We start from the raw sequence: 16671 nt of genomic DNA on the forward strand, positions 1-16671 counted from the left end.
TTAAAAAGTCAATAATGTGGAGAGTTTTTGTAAGATGTTTCTTCCATCAACCAATGAAGAAACACATTGGTACTTTCCCATGATAAGTGAGTGCTTCAGGACCTCTTGCACTTACATGTGCAGCAGAGTACTGTAATGGAAGCATGCTGGGTCCATAACCCAGAGGTAGGCAGATTGAAACTATCCTCTGCTATATGCATTTTTTTTTGTTAATTAAAGTAATCCAAAACTGGGATTGATATTTTTGCTCTTTTATTTTTACTTAAAGTACAATAACTTTTACCATTTTAATTTGTTTTAATAGTATATTGACAGTATTGTTTTCTTTCAAAAATCCACTTAATTTTCTTTACCCGATTATTAAAATGGTAATTGACAAAAACAAACTACATTGTCACCAGAAGAGCAATACAAAATGTACAAGTGATATATTAAAATCATCTTTCCAGCTTGAATTTCAATGATGCATTGGGGCAACGATTTTGTGAGAAACATCTTCACCCTTAAATAAAGATTTTCTTAATTCCTTACCTGTGTGCTAATTAGATATCACCTTGTTTTCATATTAAACAGACTTCCACATGCGAAAGCAGCAAGGATGCAGTGGCGTTAATGTTTCCTGGTGTCAACCTGTATTATTTCAGTAGACATTGAAATGAAGATGCATCTTGCTGCCTTTCCAATGAAGCAAGTTTAATTTAGTAATAGGTGAAAAACCATCCCTATCAAGGTGTTAATCAGAGACTTGGCTTTGTGGACACTTTTCAGAGAACAAATTTGTTAGTATAAAAATAAAGCCAGAAAATGAAGAGCTGTTTAATCACTCAATTGGATTTTTCTGCCAGCATATTTCTTTTTCTCTGCAACCCACTGCTAAATTGTTCTTCCTAGCTGTTTTTATAAAATCACTGAATCAAATCTAACTCTGATTACATTAGAGAAGGCCAGGTACCCTACACCATAATAGGGGGTTTGAAATTTTGACTTGTCTACTTAAAGATCACCAAAATCTGATAACAAGGTCAATTAAGTCCCTTGGTGGGATTGAATCACCAACCTTTTGGTTAATAGCCTTACACACTAACTGATTGCGCCACAGCGACACTTTGCAAAAGAACATACTGACAAAGGCTAATAAGCATTCATCTAGAACGATTCCTAGAAACATTTTAAAAAGTCAATAATGTGGAGAGTTTTTGTAAGATGTTTCTTCCATCAACCAATGAAGAAACACATTGGTACTTTCCCATGATGAGTGAGTGCTTCAGGATCTCTTGCACTTACATGTGCAGCAGAGTACTGTAATGGAAGCATGCTGGGTCCATAACCCAGAGGTAGGCAGATTGAAACTATCCTCTGCTATATGCATTTTTTTTGTTAATTAAAGTAATCCAAAACTGGGATTGATATTTTTGCTCTTTTATTTTTACTTAAAGTACAATAACTTTTACCATTTTAATTTGTTTTAATAGTATATTGACAGTATTGTTTTCTTTCAAAAATCCTATTAATTTTCTTTACCCGATTATTAAAATGGTAATTGACAAAAACAAACTACATTGTCACCAGAAGAGCAATACAAAATGTACAAGTGATATATTAAAATCATCTTTCCAGCTTGAATTTCAATGATGCATTGGGGCAACGATTTTGTGAGAAACATCTTCACCCTTAAATAAAGATGTTCTTAATTCCTTACCTGTGTGCTAATTAGATATCACCTTGTTTTCACATTAAACAGACTTCCACATGAGAAAACAGCAAAGATGCAGTGGCGTTAATGTTTCCTGGTGTCAACCTGTATTATTTCCGTAGATATTGAAATGAGGATGCATCTTGCTGCCTTTCCAATGAAGCAAGTTTAATTTAGTAATAGGTGAAAAACCATCCCTACAAAGATGTTAATCAGATACTTGGCTTTGTGGACACTTTTCAGAGAACAAATTTGTTATCATAAAAATAAAGCCAGAAAATGAAGAGCTGTTTAATCACTCAATTGGATTTTTCTGCCAGCATTTTTCTTTTTCTCTGCAACCCACTGCTAAATTGTGCTTCCTAGCTGTTTTTTTATAAAATCACTTAATGAAATCTAACTCTGATTACATCAGAGAAGGCCAGGTACCCTACACCATAAGAGGGGGTTTGCAATTTTGACTTGTCTACTTAAATATTACCAAAATCTGTTCACAAGGTCAATTACGTCCCTGGATGGGATTGAACCACCAACCTTTTGATTAATAGCTGAACACACTAACCGATTGCGCCACAGAGACACTTTGCGAAAAGTACATACTGACAAAGACTAATAAGCATTCATCTAGAACGTTTCCTAGAAAAACTTTAAAAAGTCAATAATCTGGAGAGTTTTTGTAAGATGTTTCTTCCAGCAACCAATGAAGAAACACATTGGTACTTTCGCATGATGAGTGAGTGCTTCAGGATCTCTTGCACTTACATGTGCAGCAGAGTACTGCAATGGAAGCATGCTGGGCCCATAACCCAGAGGTAGGCAGATTGAAACTATCCTTTGCTATATGCATTTTTTTTTTGTTCATTAAAGTAATCCAAAACTGGGATTGATATTTTAGCTTTTATTTTTACTTAAAGTACAATAACTTTTACCATTTTAATTTGTTTTAATAGTATATTGACAGTATTGTTTTCTTTCAAAAATCCAATTAATTTTCTTTACCCGATTATTAAAATGGTAATTGACAAAAACAAACTACATTGTCACCAGAAGAGCAATACAAAATGTACAAGTGATATATTAAAATCATCTTTCCAGCTTGAATTTCAATGATGCATTGGGGCAACGATTTTGTGAGAAACATCTTCACCCTTAAATAAAGATTTTCTTAATTCCTTACCTGTGTGCTAATTAGATATCACCTTGTTTTCACATTAAACAGACTTCCACATGAGAAAGCAGCAATGATGCAGTGGCGTTAATGTTTCCTGGTGTCAACCTGTATTATTTCAGTAGATATTGAAATGAGGATGCATCTTGCTGCCTTTCCAATGAAGCAAGTTTAATTTAGTAATAGGTGAAAAACCATCCCTACAAATATGTTAATCAGATACTTGGCTTTGTGGACACTTTTCAGAGAACAAATTCGTTAGCATAAAAATAAAGCCAGAAAATGAAGAGCTGTTTAATCACTCAATTGGATTTTTCTGCCAGCATATTTCTTTTTCTCTGCAACCCACTGCTAAATTGTGCTTCCTAGCTGTTTTTTTTATAAAATCACTTATTCAAATCTAACTCTGATTACATCAGAGTAGGCCAGGTACCCTACACCATAAGAAGGGGGTTTGAAATTTTGACTTGTCTACTTAAAGATCACCAAAATCTGATAACAAGGTCAATTACGTCCCTGGGTGGGATTGAACCACCAACCTTTTGGTTAATAACCATACACACTAACTGATTGCGCCACAGCGACACTTTGCAAAAGTACATACTGACAAAGGCTAATAAGCATATATCTAGAACGTTTCCTAGAAACATTTTAAAAAGTCAATAATGTGGAGAGTTTTTGTAAGATGTTTCTTCCATCAACCAATGAAGAAACACATTGGTACTTTCCCATGATAAGTGAGTGCTTCAGGACCTCTTGCACTTACATGTGCAGCAGAGTACTGTAATGGAAGCATGCTGGGTCCATAACCCAGAGGTAGGCAGATTGAAACTATCCTTTGCTATATGCATTTTTTTTTGTTAATTAAAGTAATCCAAAACTGGGATTGATATTTTTGCTCTTTTATTTTTACTTAAAGTACAATAACTTTTACCATTTTAATTTGTTTTAATAGTATATTGACAGTATTGTTTTCTTTCAAAAATCCAATTAATTTTCTTTACCCTATTATTAAAATGGTAATTGACAAAAACAAACTACATTGTCACCAGAAGAGCAATACAAAATGTACAAGTGATATATTAAAATCATCGTTCCAGCTTGAATTTCAATGATGCATTGGGGCAACGATTTTGTGAGAAACATCTTCACCCTTAAATAAAGATTTTCTTAATTCCTTACCTGTGTGCTAATTAGATATCACCTTGTTTTCACATTAAACAGACTTCCACATGAGAAAGCAGCAAGGATGCAGTGGCGTTAATGTTTCCTGGTGTCAACCTGTATTATTTCTGTAGATATTGAAATGAGGATGCATCTTGCTGCCTTTCCAATGAAGCAAGTTTAATTTAGTAATAGGTGAAAAACCATCCCTACAAAGGTGTTAATCAGAGACTTGGCTTTGTGGACACTTTTCAGAGAACAAATTTGTTAGCATAAAAATAAAGCCAGAAAATGAAGAGCTGTTTAATCACTCAATTGGATTTTTTTGCCAGCATATTTCTTTTTCTCTGCAACCCACTGCTAAATTGTGCTTCCTAGCTGTTTTTATAAAATCACTGAATCAAATCTAACTCTGATTACATCAGAGAAGGCCAGGTACCCTACACCATAAGAGGGGGTTTGAAATTTTGACTTGTCTACATAAAGATCACCAAAATCTGATAACAAGGTCAATTACGTCCCTGGGTGGGATTGAACCACCAACCTTTTGGTTAATAGCCTTACACACTGATTGCGCCACAGCGACACTTTGCAAAAGCATATACTGAAAAAGGCTAATAAGCATTCATCTAGAACGTTTCCTAGAAACATTTTAAAAAGTCAATAATGTGGAGAGTTTTTGTAAGATGTTTCTTCCATCAACCAATGAAGAAACACATTGGTACTTTCCCATGATGAGTGAGTGCTTCAGGATCTCTTGCACATACATGTGCAGCAGAGTACTGTAATGGAAGCATGCTGGGTCCATAACCCAGAGGTAGGCAGATTGAAACTATCCTCTGCTATATGCATTTTTTTTGTTAATTAAAGTAATCCAAAACTGGGATTGACATTTTTGCTCTTTTATTTTTACTTAAAGTACAATAACTTTTACCATTTTAATTTGTTTTAATAGTATATTGACAGTATTGTTTTCTTTCAAAAATTCACTTAATTTTCTTTTCTGTGTGCTAATTAGATATCACCTTGTTTTCACATTAAATAGACTACCACATGAGAAAGCAGCAAGGATGCAGTGGCGTTAATGTTTCCTGGTGGTAGTGGGGGACTGTGTTTGTGCTTTCCTCTGGTCAGCTCTGGTAAAAGTCAGATTTCTTTGTCTCAGATCTTCCTCTAGCCTTGTTCTTCTTTCGAGAGTTCCCTTGTGCTGCCTCAGTTGGATCTCCTTCACTTGACAGGGGCGTACCCGAGCAGCGACCCTCCCCAGCACTAGCCCAACTCCTACTTACCTGCCAGGTGAGATACTATGATCATGAAGGTGCTTCTCCCAGGGCAAGGCTCACCCATTGCACTCTGGGTGTGCTGCTCCTGCGATTTCCCCAAATGTGGGAAACTTGACTGCATAATTTGTGTTTCCCCTGGTCGGCTCTCGTATAATTCAGATCTCTTTGTCTCAGGTCTCTCTCCAGCCTAGTTTGCTGTCTGTTTCCACTTCTCTTTTCTTAAACCGCTCCCTTCTATGCCCTTGCGCACCTTAATTAAATCTAACTCTGATTACGTCAGAGAAGGCCAGGTACCCTACACCATAAGAGGGGGTTTGAAATTTTGACTTGTCTACTTAAAGATCACCAAAATCTGATCACAAGGTCAATTACATCACTGGGTGGGAACCTTTTGGTTAATAGCCCATGTAAGTGCAAGAGATCCTGAAGCACTCACTCATCATGGGAAAGTACCAATGTGTTTCTTACAAAAATTCTCCAGATTATTGACTTTTTAAAGTTTTTCTAGGAAACGTTCTAGATGAATGCTTATTAGCCTTTGTCAGTATGTACTTTCGCAAAGTGTCGCTATGGCGCAATCAGTTAGTGTGTATGGCTATTAACCTAAAGGTTGGTGATTCAATCCCACCCAGGGACGTAATTGACCTTGTTATCAGATTTTGGTGATCTTTAAGTAGACAAGTCAAAATTTCAAACCCCCTCTTATGGTGTAGGGTACCCGGCCTTCTCTGATGTAATCAGAGTTAGATTTGATTAAGTGATTTTATAAAAAAACAGCTAGGAAGCACAATTTAGCAGTGGGTTGCAGAGAAAAAAAATTATGCTGGCTGAAAAGTCCAATTGAGTGATTAAACAGCTCTTCATTTTCTGATTTTATGTTTATGCTAACAAATTTGCTCTCTGAAAAGTGTCCACAAAGCCAAGTCTCTGATTAACACCTTTAGTAGGAATGGTTTTTCACCTATTACTGAATTAAACTTGCTTCATTGGAAAGGCAGCAAGATGCATCCTCATTTCAATGTCTACTGAAATAATACAGGTTGACACCAGGAAACATAAACGTCACTGCATCCTTGCTGCTTCCTCAAGGGGAAGTCTGTTTAATGTGAAAACAAGGTGATATCTAATCAGCACACAGGTAAGGAATTAAGAAAATCTTTCTTTATGGGTGAAGATGTTTCTCACAAAATTGTTGCACCAAGGCATCATTGAAATTAAAGCTGGAAAGATGATTTTAATATATCACTTGTATATTTTGTACTGCTCTTCTGGTGACAATGTAGTTTGTTTTTGTCAATTACCATTTTAATAATAGGGTAAAGAAAATTAAGTGGATTTTTGAAAGAAAACAATACTGTCAATATACTATTAAAACAAATTAAAATGGTAAAAGTTATTGTACTTTAAGTAAAAATAAAAGAGCAAAAATATCAATCCCAGTTTTGGATTACTTTAATTAACAAAAAACAATGCATATAGCAGAGGATAGTTTCAATCTGCCTACCTCTGGGTTATGGACCCAGCATGCTTCCATTACAGTACTCTGCTGCACATGTAAGTGCAAGAGATCCTGAAGCACTCACTCATCATGGGAAAGTACCAATGTGTTTCTTCATTGGTTGATGGAAGAAACATCTTACAAAAACTCTCCAGATTATTGACTTTTTAAAGTTTTTCTAGGAAACGTTCTAGATGAATGCTTATTAGCCTTTGTCAGTATGTACTTTCGCAAAGTGTCTCTGAGGCACAAACAGTTAGCGTGTTCAGTTGTTAACCAAAAGGTTGGTGGTTCAATCCCACCTAGGGACGTAATTGACCTTGTTATCAGATTTTGGTGATCTTTAAGTAGACAAGTAAAAATTTCAAACCACCTCTTATGGTGTAGGGTACCTGGCCTTCTCTGATGTAATCAGAGTTAGATTTGATTAAGTGATTTTATAAAAAAAACAGCCACAAAGCACAATTTAGCAGTGGGTTGCAGAGAAAAAGAAATATGCTGGCAGAAAAATCCAATTGAGTGATTAAACAGCTCTTCATTTTCTGGCTTTATTTTTATGCTAACAAATTTGTGCTCTGAAAAGTGTCCACAAAGCCAAGTATCTGATTATCACCTTTGTAGGGATGGTTTTTCACCTATTATTAAATTAAACTTGCTTCATTGGAAAGGCAGCAAGTGATGTCATCCAAGCAGTGGGTCAAGGTTGGCTTCAAACCTCGTCTGCTTATGAAAAGAGAAAAGGGGTATGCAGGGCATGGCGGCCTTTTGCGGTGCTTGGATGACCCCTAGTTCGCATTAAATAATGCAGTCGAGTTTCCCACATTTGGGGAAATCACAGGGGTCAGCATACCCAGAATGCAATGAATGAACCGCACCCTGGGAGAACAGTCTTCATGACCATGGTATCTCCTATGCAAAATAAGTATGATTTGGGATAGGGCTGGGGAGGGCCGCTGCTCAGGCATATCTCTGTCAAGTAAAGGAGATTCAACTGAGGCAGCACAAGGGAACTCTCATCTGGGGACAACAACTGCAGGGAGAACACATATTTTCAGATGAACATGGGAGGGCAGAAGGCTGCCTAATACTGAAGCACCCCCAAACAACAAACCAAATGCAACAACTAGTGCAAGCATTCCTGGGGGAAGGCCTGCAGCAGATGGATTTGCATATGGCGATGTCATCCAAGCAGTGGGTCAAAGTTGGCTTCAACCCTCGTCTGCATATGAAAAGAGAAAAGGGGCGTGCAGGGCATGGCGGCCTTTTGCGGCACTTGGATGACCCCTAGTTCGCATTAAACACCTCCACCCTCCGTCGGTGTGGGGCTCATGTTGGCTATGCCCCAGCCCCTGAAGGATTCAAGCTGATTTCTTGCAGCAGCTGGGCACTGTAACAGCTCCAGAGCTGCTCTGTAATGCAAGTAAAAGGGTGTGGGCCCTGCAGCACTACCTGTAGTTCGCATTGTGCGAGACCCCTAGTTCGCATTAAACACCCCCACCCTCCTTCGGTGTGGGGCTCATGTTGGCCATGCCCCAGCCCCTGAAGCATTCACGCTGATTTCTTGCAGCAGCTGGGCACTGTAACAGCTCAAGAGCTGCTCTGTAAGGCAAGTAAAAGGGTGTGGGCCCTGCAGCACTACCTGTAGTTTGCATTGTGCATTGGAAGGCACAAAGTAAGCAGACGGGAGGAGAAGTCAGGATAGTGCACAAGGGTATAGACGGGAGGGGCTCAAGAAAAAAGAAGTGGAAACAGACAGCAAACTAGGCTTCCAATGCACAATGCAAACTACAGGTAGTGCTGCAGGGCCCACACCCTTTTACTTGCCTTACAGAGCAGCTCTGGAGCTGTTTAATCACTCAATTGGATTTTTCTGCCAGCATAATTTTTCTCTTACGTCCTAGAGGATGCTGGGGACTCCGTAAGGACCATGGGGGATAGACGGGCTCCGCAGGAGACATGGGCACTTTAAGAAAGACTTTAGATCTGGGTGTGCACTGGCTCCTCCCTCTATGCCCCTCCTCCAGACCTCAGTTTACTACTGTGCCCAGAGGAGACTGGGTGCTTTTCAGGGAGCTCTCCTGAGTTTCCTGACAGAAAGTATATTTGTTAGACTTTTTTATTTTCAGGGAGCCTGCTGGCAACAGACTCCCTGCATCGAGGGGCGGAGGGGAGAGATGCACACCTACTTCTGTGAGTTGATAGGCTCTGCTTCTTAGGCTACTGTACAGCATTAGCTCCAGAGGGATCGGTACGCAGGTCTCACCCTCGCCGTCCGTCCCAGAGCCGCGCCGCCGTCCCCCTCGCAGAGCCGGAAGATAGAAGCCGGGTGAGTATGAGAAGAAAAGAAGACTTCAGAGGCGGCGGAAGACTTCATGATCTTCACTGAGGTAACGCACAGCAGTAAAGCTGTGCTCCATTGCTCCCATACACCTCACACACGGCAGTCAGTGTAAGGGTGAAGGGCGCAGGGGGGACGCCCTGGGCAGCAATATAGACCTCTCTTTGGCAAAATAAATATATATGCAGCTAGGCACTGTATATATATATAAGAGCCCCCGCCATTTTTTTACTATATTTGAGCGGGACAGAAGCCCGTCGCTGAGGGGGTGGGGCTTCTCCCTCAGCACTCACCAGCGCCATTTTCTCCACAGCACCGCTGAGGGGAAGCTCCATGGACTCTCCCCTGCTTATACCACGGTAGAAAGAGGGTCTTAAAGAAGAGAGGGCACATAATTAGGCGCATATATATATGGAAATACAGCGCTACTGGGTAAACATAAAATGATTGTGTTTTTTTCCTGGGTCATATAGCGCTGGGGTGTGTGCTGGCATACTTTCTCTCTCTGTCTCTCCAAAGGGCCTTGTTGGGGAACTGTCCTCAGATAAGAGGATTCCGTGAGTGTATGGTGTGTCGGTACACGTGTGTCGACATGTCTGAGGTAGAAGGCTCTCCTAGAGAGGAGCAGGAGCAAATTAATGTGGTGTCTCCATCGACAACGCCGACACCTGACTGGATGGATATGTGGAATGTTTTAAGTGCTAATGTAAACTTATTACACAAGAGATTAGACAAAGCTGAAGCTAGGGAACAGTCAGGGAGTCAACCCATGCCTGTCCCTATGTCGCAGGGACCTTCGGGGTCTCAAAAGCGCCCACTATCCCAAATAGTTGACACAGATACCGACACGGATTCTGACTCCAGTGTCGACTACGATGATGCAAAGTTACAACCAAAATTGGCTAAATGTATTCGATATATGATTATTGCAATAAAAGATGTTTTGCACATCACAGAGTCCCCTGTCCCTGACACGAGGGTACACATGTATAAGGGAAAGAAACCTGAGATAACCTTTCCCCCCTCACATGAGTTGAACGAATTATGTGAAAAAGCTTGGGAATCTCCAGACAAAAAGCTGCAGATTCCCAAAAGGATTCTTATGGCGTATCCTTTCCCGCCAATGGACAGGATACGGTGGGAATCCTCCCCTAGGGTGGATAAAGCATTGACACGCTTATCCAAAAAGGTAGCGCTGCCATCCCAGGATACGGCTACCATCAGGGACCCTGCTGACCGCAAGCAGGAGGTTACCCTAAAGTCCATTTACACACATTCTGGTACCTTACTCAGACCGGCAATTGCGTCGGCCGAGGTTGTAGCGCGGTGGCAGCATGGACAGATACCTTATCAGCAGAGATTGAGACCCTAGATAAGGATGCTATGTTATTGACCATAGGGCATATAAAAGATGCTGTCCTATATATGAGAGATGCTCAAAGTGACATTAGTCTACTGGGTTCTAGAATAAACGCTATGTCGATTTCTGCTAGACGAGTCCTATGGACCCGGCAATGGACAGGTGATGCCGACTCAAAAAGGCATATGGAGGTTTTACCTTACAGGGGTGAGGAATTGTTTGGGGAAGGTCTCTCGGACCTTGTCTCCACAGCTACAGCTGGTAAATCAAATTTTTTGCCTTATATTCCCTCACAGCCTAAGAAAGCACCACATTATCAAATGCAGTCCTTTCGATCACAGAGAAACAAGAAAGTACGAGGTGCGTCCTTTCTTGCCAGAGGTAAGGGCAGAGGGAAGAAGCTGCACAACACAGCTAGTTCCCAGGAACAGAAGTCCTCCCCGGCCTCTACAAAATCCACCGCATGACGCTGGGGCTCCGCTAAAGGAGTCCGCCCAGTTGGGGGCACGTCTTCGAGTTTTCAGCCACATCTGGGTTCATTCGCAGGTGGATCCCTAGGCAATAGAAATTGTTTCTCAGGGTTACAAGCTGAAATTCGAAGAGGTGCCTCCTCGCCGGTTTTTCAAATCGGCCCTACCATCTTCTCCCCAGGAAAGGGAGATAGTGTTAAATGCAATTCACAAATTGTATCTTCAACAGGTGGTGGTCAAGGTTCCCCTGCTTCAACAAGGAAAGGGAAATTATTCGACCCTGTTTGTAGTCCCAAAACCGGACGGTTTGGTCAGACCCATATTAAATTTAAAATCCCTGAACCTATACTTGAAAAGGTTCAAGTTCAAGATGGAATCGCTAAGAGCGGTCATCGCCAGCCTAGAAGGGGGGGATTTTATGATATCTCTGGACATAAAGGATGCATACCTTCATGTACTCATTTATCCACCTCATCAGGCGTACCTAAGATTTGCGGTACAGTATTGTCATTACCAATTTCAGACGTTGCCGTTTGGTCTCTCCAGAATTTTCTCCGAGAATTTTCACCAAGGTAATGACAGAAATTATGGTGCTCCTGCGAAAGCAAGGTGTCACAATTATCCCGTACTTGAACGATCTCCTCATAAAAGCGAGATCAAGAGAGCAGTTGCTGAACAGCGTATAACTTTCATTGAAGGTGTTACAGCAAAACGGCTGGATTCTCAATATCCCGAAGTCGCAGTTGGTTCCTACGACTCGTCTGACTTTGCTTGGGCATTATTCTGGATACGGACCAGAAAAGGGTTTATCTTCCGATAGAAAAGGCCCAGGAACTCATGACTCTGGTCAGGAACCTATTGAAACCAAAACAGGTGTCAGTGCATCACTGCACTCGAGTCCTGGGAATGATGGTGGCATCATACGAGGCCATTCCCTTCGGCAGGTTCCATGCGAGGATCTTGCAATGGGACCTACTGGACAAGTGGTCCGGGTCACATCTACAGATTCATCAGTTGATCACCCTGTCCCCCAGGGCCAGGGTATCTCTCCTGTGGTGGCTGCAGAGTGCTCACCTTCTAGAGGGCCGCAGGTTCGGCATTCAGGACTGGATCCTGGTGACCACGAACGCGAGCCTCCGAGGTTGGGGAGCAGCCACACAGGGAAGAAATTTCCAAGGTCTTTGGTCAAGTCAGGAGACTTGTCTTCACATCAACATCCTGGAGCTAAGGGCCATATACAACGCCCTATGTCAAGCGGAGACCTTACTTCGCGACCAACCAGTTCTGATCCAGTCAGACAACGTCACCGCAGTAGTTCATGTAAACCGCCAAGGCGGCACAAGGAGCAGAGTGGCGATGGCGGAAGCCACCAGAATTCTTCGCTGGGTGGAGAATCATGTAAGCGCACTGTCAGCAGTGTTCATTCCGGGAGTGGACAACTGGGAAGCAGACTTCCTCAGCAGACACGACCTACATCCAGGAGAGTGGGGACTCCATCAGGAAGTCTTCGCACAGATTGCAAGTCGGTGGGGACTGTTCCAGATAGACATGATGGCGTCCCGCCTCAACAAAAAGCTACAGAGGTATTGCACCAGGTCAAGAGACCCTCAGGCAGTAGCTGTTTAAACAGCTCTTCATTTTCTGATTTTATGTTTATGCTAACAAATTTGCTCTCTGAAAAGTGTCCACAAAGCCAAGTCTCTGATTAACACCTTTGTAGGAATGGTTTTTCACCTATTACTGAATTAAACTTGCTTCATTGGAAAGGCAGCAAGATGCATCCTCATTTCAATGTCTACTGAAATAATACAGGTTGACACCAGGAAACATTAACGCCACTGCATCCTTGCTGCTTTCGCATGTGGAAGTCTGTTTAATGTGAAAACAAGGTGATATCTAATTAGCACACAGGTAAGGAATTAAGAAAATCTTTATTTAAGGGTGAAGGTGTTTCTCACAAAATCGTTGCCCCAATGCATCATTGAAATTCAAGCTGGAAAGATGATTTTAATATATCACTTGTACATTTTGTATTGCTCTTCTGGTGACAATGTAGTTTGTTTTTGTCAATTACCATTTTAATAATAGGGTAAAGAAAATTAAGTGGATTTTTGAAAGAAAACAATACTGTCAATATACTATTAAAACAAATTAAAATGGTAAAAGTTATTGTACTTTAAGTAAAAATAAAAGAGCAAAAATATCAATCCCAGTTTTGGATTACTTTAATTTACAAAAAAAAATGCATATAGCAGAGGATAGTTTCAATCTGCCTACCTCTGGGTTATGGGCCCAGCATGTTTCCATTGCAGTACTCTGCTGCACATGTAAGTGCAAGAGATCCTGAAGCACTCACTCATCATGGGAAAGTACCAATGTGTTTCTTCGTTGGTTGATGGAAGAAACATCTTACAAAAACTCTCCAGATTATTGACTTTTTAAAGTTTTTCTAGGAAACGTTCTAGATGAATGCTTATTAGCCTTTGTCAGTATGTATGTTTGTAAAGTGTCTCTGTGGCGCAATCGGTTAGTGTGTTTGGTTATTAATCAAAGGGTTGGTGGTTCAATCCCACCCAGCGATGTAATTGACCTTGTTATCAGATTTTGGTGATCTTTAAGTAGACAAGTCAAAATTTCAAACCCCCTTCTTATGGTGTAGGGTACCTGGCCTACTCTGATGTAATCAGAGTTAGATTTGAATCAGTGATTTTATAAAAAAAACAGCTAGGAAGCACAATTTAGCAGTGGGTTGCAGAGAAAAAGAAATATGCTGGCAGAAAAATCCAATTGAGTGATTAAACAGCTCTTCATTTTCTGGCTTTATTTTTATGCTAACTAATTTGTTCTCTGAAAAGTGTCCACAAAGCCAAGTATCTGATTAACATATTTGTAGGGATGGTTTTTCACCTATTACTAAATTAAACTTGCTTCATTGGAAAGGCAGCAAGATGCATCCTCATTTCAATATCTACTGAAATAATACAGGTTGACACCAGGAAACATTAACGCCACTGCATCCTTGCTGCTTTCTCATGTGGAAGTCTGTTTAATGTGAAAACAAGGTGATATCTAATTAGCACACAGGTAAGGAATTAAGAAAATCTTTATTTAAGGGTGAAGATGTTTCTCACAAAATCGTTGCCCCAATGCATCATTGAAATTCAAGCTGGAAAGATGATTTTAATATATCACTTGTACATTTTGTATTGCTCTTCTGGTGACAATGTAGTTTGTTTTTGTCACTTACCATTTTAATAATCGGGTAAAGAAAATTAATTGGATTTTTGAAAGAAAACAACACTGTCAATATACTATTAAAACAAATTAAAATGGTAAAAGTTATTGTACTTTAAGTAAAAATAAAAGCTAAAATATCAATCCCAGTTTTGGATTACTTTAATGAACAAAAAAAATGCATATAGCAAAGGATAGTATCAATCTGCCTACCTCTGGGTTATGGGCCCAGCATGCTTCCATTGCAGTACTCTGCTGCACATGTAAGTGCAAGAGATCCTGAAGCACTCACTCATCATGGGAAAGTACCAATGTGTTTCTTCATTGGTTGCTGGAAGAAACATCTTACAAAAACTCTCCAGGTTATTGACTTTTTAAAGTTTTTCTAGGAAACGTTCTAGATGAATGCTTATTAGTCTTTGTCAGTATGTACTTTTCGCAAAGTGTCTCTGTGGCGCAATCGGTTAGTGTGTTCAGCTATTAATCAAAAGGTTGGTGGTTCAATCCCATCCAGGGACGTAATTGACCTTGTGATCAAATTTTGGTAATATTTAAGTAGACAAGTCATATAGCAGAGGATAGTTTCAATCTGCCTACCTCTGGGTTATGGACCCAGCATGCTTCCATTACAGTACTCTGCTGCACATGTAAGTGCAAGAGATCCTGAAGCACTCACTCATCATGGGAAAGTACCAATGTGTTTCTTCATTGGTTGATGGAAGAAACATCTTACAAAAACTCTCCAGATTATTGACTATTTAAAGTTTTTATAGGAAACGTTCTAGATGAATGCTTATTAGCCTTTGTCAGTATGTACTTTTGCAAAGTTTCGCTGTGGCGCAATCAGTTAGTGTATACGGCTATTAACCAAAAGGTTGGTGGTTCAATCCCACCCAGGGATGTAATTGAACTTATTATCAGATTTTGTTGATCTTTAAGTAGACAAGTCAAAATTTCGAAAACCCCTGCTATGGTGTAGGGTACCTGGCCTTCTCTGATGTAATCAGAGTTAGATTTGATTCATACTGTTAACTGGGTAGTATATCACAAGTTATACGGTGTGATTGGTGTGGCTGGTATGAATCTTGACCTTGGATTAACAAAAATCCTTTCCTCGTACTGTCCGTCTCCTCTGGGCACAGTTTCTCTAACTGAGGTATGGAGGAGGGGCATAGAGGGAGGAGCCAGTGCACACCCAGATCTAAAGTCTTTCTTAAAGTGCCCATGTCTGCTGCGGAGCCCGTCTATCCCCCATGGTCCTTACGGAGTCCCCATCATCCTCTACGGACTACGAGAAAAAAAAATTACCGGTAGGTTTAAAATGTTATTTTTTTCTCTGCAACCCACTGCTAAATTGTGCTTCCTAGCTGTTTTTTATAAAATCACTTAATTAAATCTAACTCTGATTACGTCAGAGAAGGCCAGGTACCCTACACCATAAGAGGGGGTTTGAAATTTTGACTTGTCTACTTAAAGATCACCAAAATCTGATGACAAGGTCAATTACATCCCTGGGTGGGATTGAACCACCAACCTTTTGGTTAATAGCCCATGTAAGTGCAAGAAATCCTGAAGCACTCACTCATCATGGGAAAGTACCAATGTGTTTCTTACAAAAATTCTCCAGATTATTGACTTTTTAAAGTTTTTCTAGGAAACGTTCTAGATGAATGATTATTAGCCTTTGTCAGTATTGACTTTTGTGGCAAAACTTGGTTTACCCTGCACCAGACTGGTTATAATTGAATGACTAAATCTCAAACAACCAACTAAACAGAAAAAATATATCAAGCCCAAGTGGGCAACTATTCTGACGTTGGAGGTGCTCCCAGGAATAGTGTACCAGATACAGAATGATTTGGTGGGTGTGGAAGAGCCCACATCTTACCAAATAGAAGAAATTCCTATATTTGGAGCACTCTTTTGATGATTAATGATGTGAAAAAGATGAAAACTGTCTATAATTAAAACTTAGCTTTTATTTATCCAATACTCAACTAAAATAAAATAACAGGGGTATATTAGACGTATCAATTACTTATTCCCCTTTTAAACAGTGGTAAAAATATGAATAATTCAAAAAAGAGCAAATATCATCATCTTAAAATTATTTGTATATTTTGCTCAACAATGGATGATAAGAAAAATGATAGTAATCTATCAAACTTATCCAATGAACAGCAGTAATCACAGAAATTAATGACAAAAAATGATAGTAATCTATCAAAAATATCCTGTGAGCAGCAGAGATGATATTGGTGATATAATTAATTACACCTTGCAGAAAAATACTGCTGTGTATGTGAGATCAGCTTCTCCCCATATTTCACAGAGTAAATCTGTGTTTTAACATCTCTTCCATGTTAAAGAGAAAATAATATCCATGTCTGTTAGAGAATACATAGTTACAATTGGGTTTTACTGCAACATTCTGTCTCCAAAATGATTCATTTGTATCTTGAA

At 40.0% G+C, this 16671-nt stretch overlaps 1 non-coding gene and 1 pseudogene across 1 annotated transcript; one reads left to right on the forward strand and one right to left on the reverse strand.

Moving 5' to 3' along the window:
• Positions 1–5306: 5306 nt before the first annotated feature.
• Positions 5307–5469, forward strand: LOC134994855 (U1 spliceosomal RNA). The gene has a single exon (XR_010197803.1). It is a non-coding gene; the product is annotated as a U1 spliceosomal RNA (small nuclear RNA).
• A 2084-nt stretch (positions 5470–7553) lies between these two features.
• On the reverse strand, positions 7554–7732 carry LOC134994814 (U1 spliceosomal RNA; annotated as a pseudogene).
• Positions 7733–16671: the final 8939 nt, after the last annotated feature.

Source organism: Pseudophryne corroboree, unplaced genomic scaffold (genome assembly GCF_028390025.1).
Source record: "Pseudophryne corroboree isolate aPseCor3 unplaced genomic scaffold, aPseCor3.hap2 scaffold_1327, whole genome shotgun sequence".
NCBI classification, from domain to species: domain Eukaryota; kingdom Metazoa; phylum Chordata; class Amphibia; order Anura; family Myobatrachidae; genus Pseudophryne; species Pseudophryne corroboree.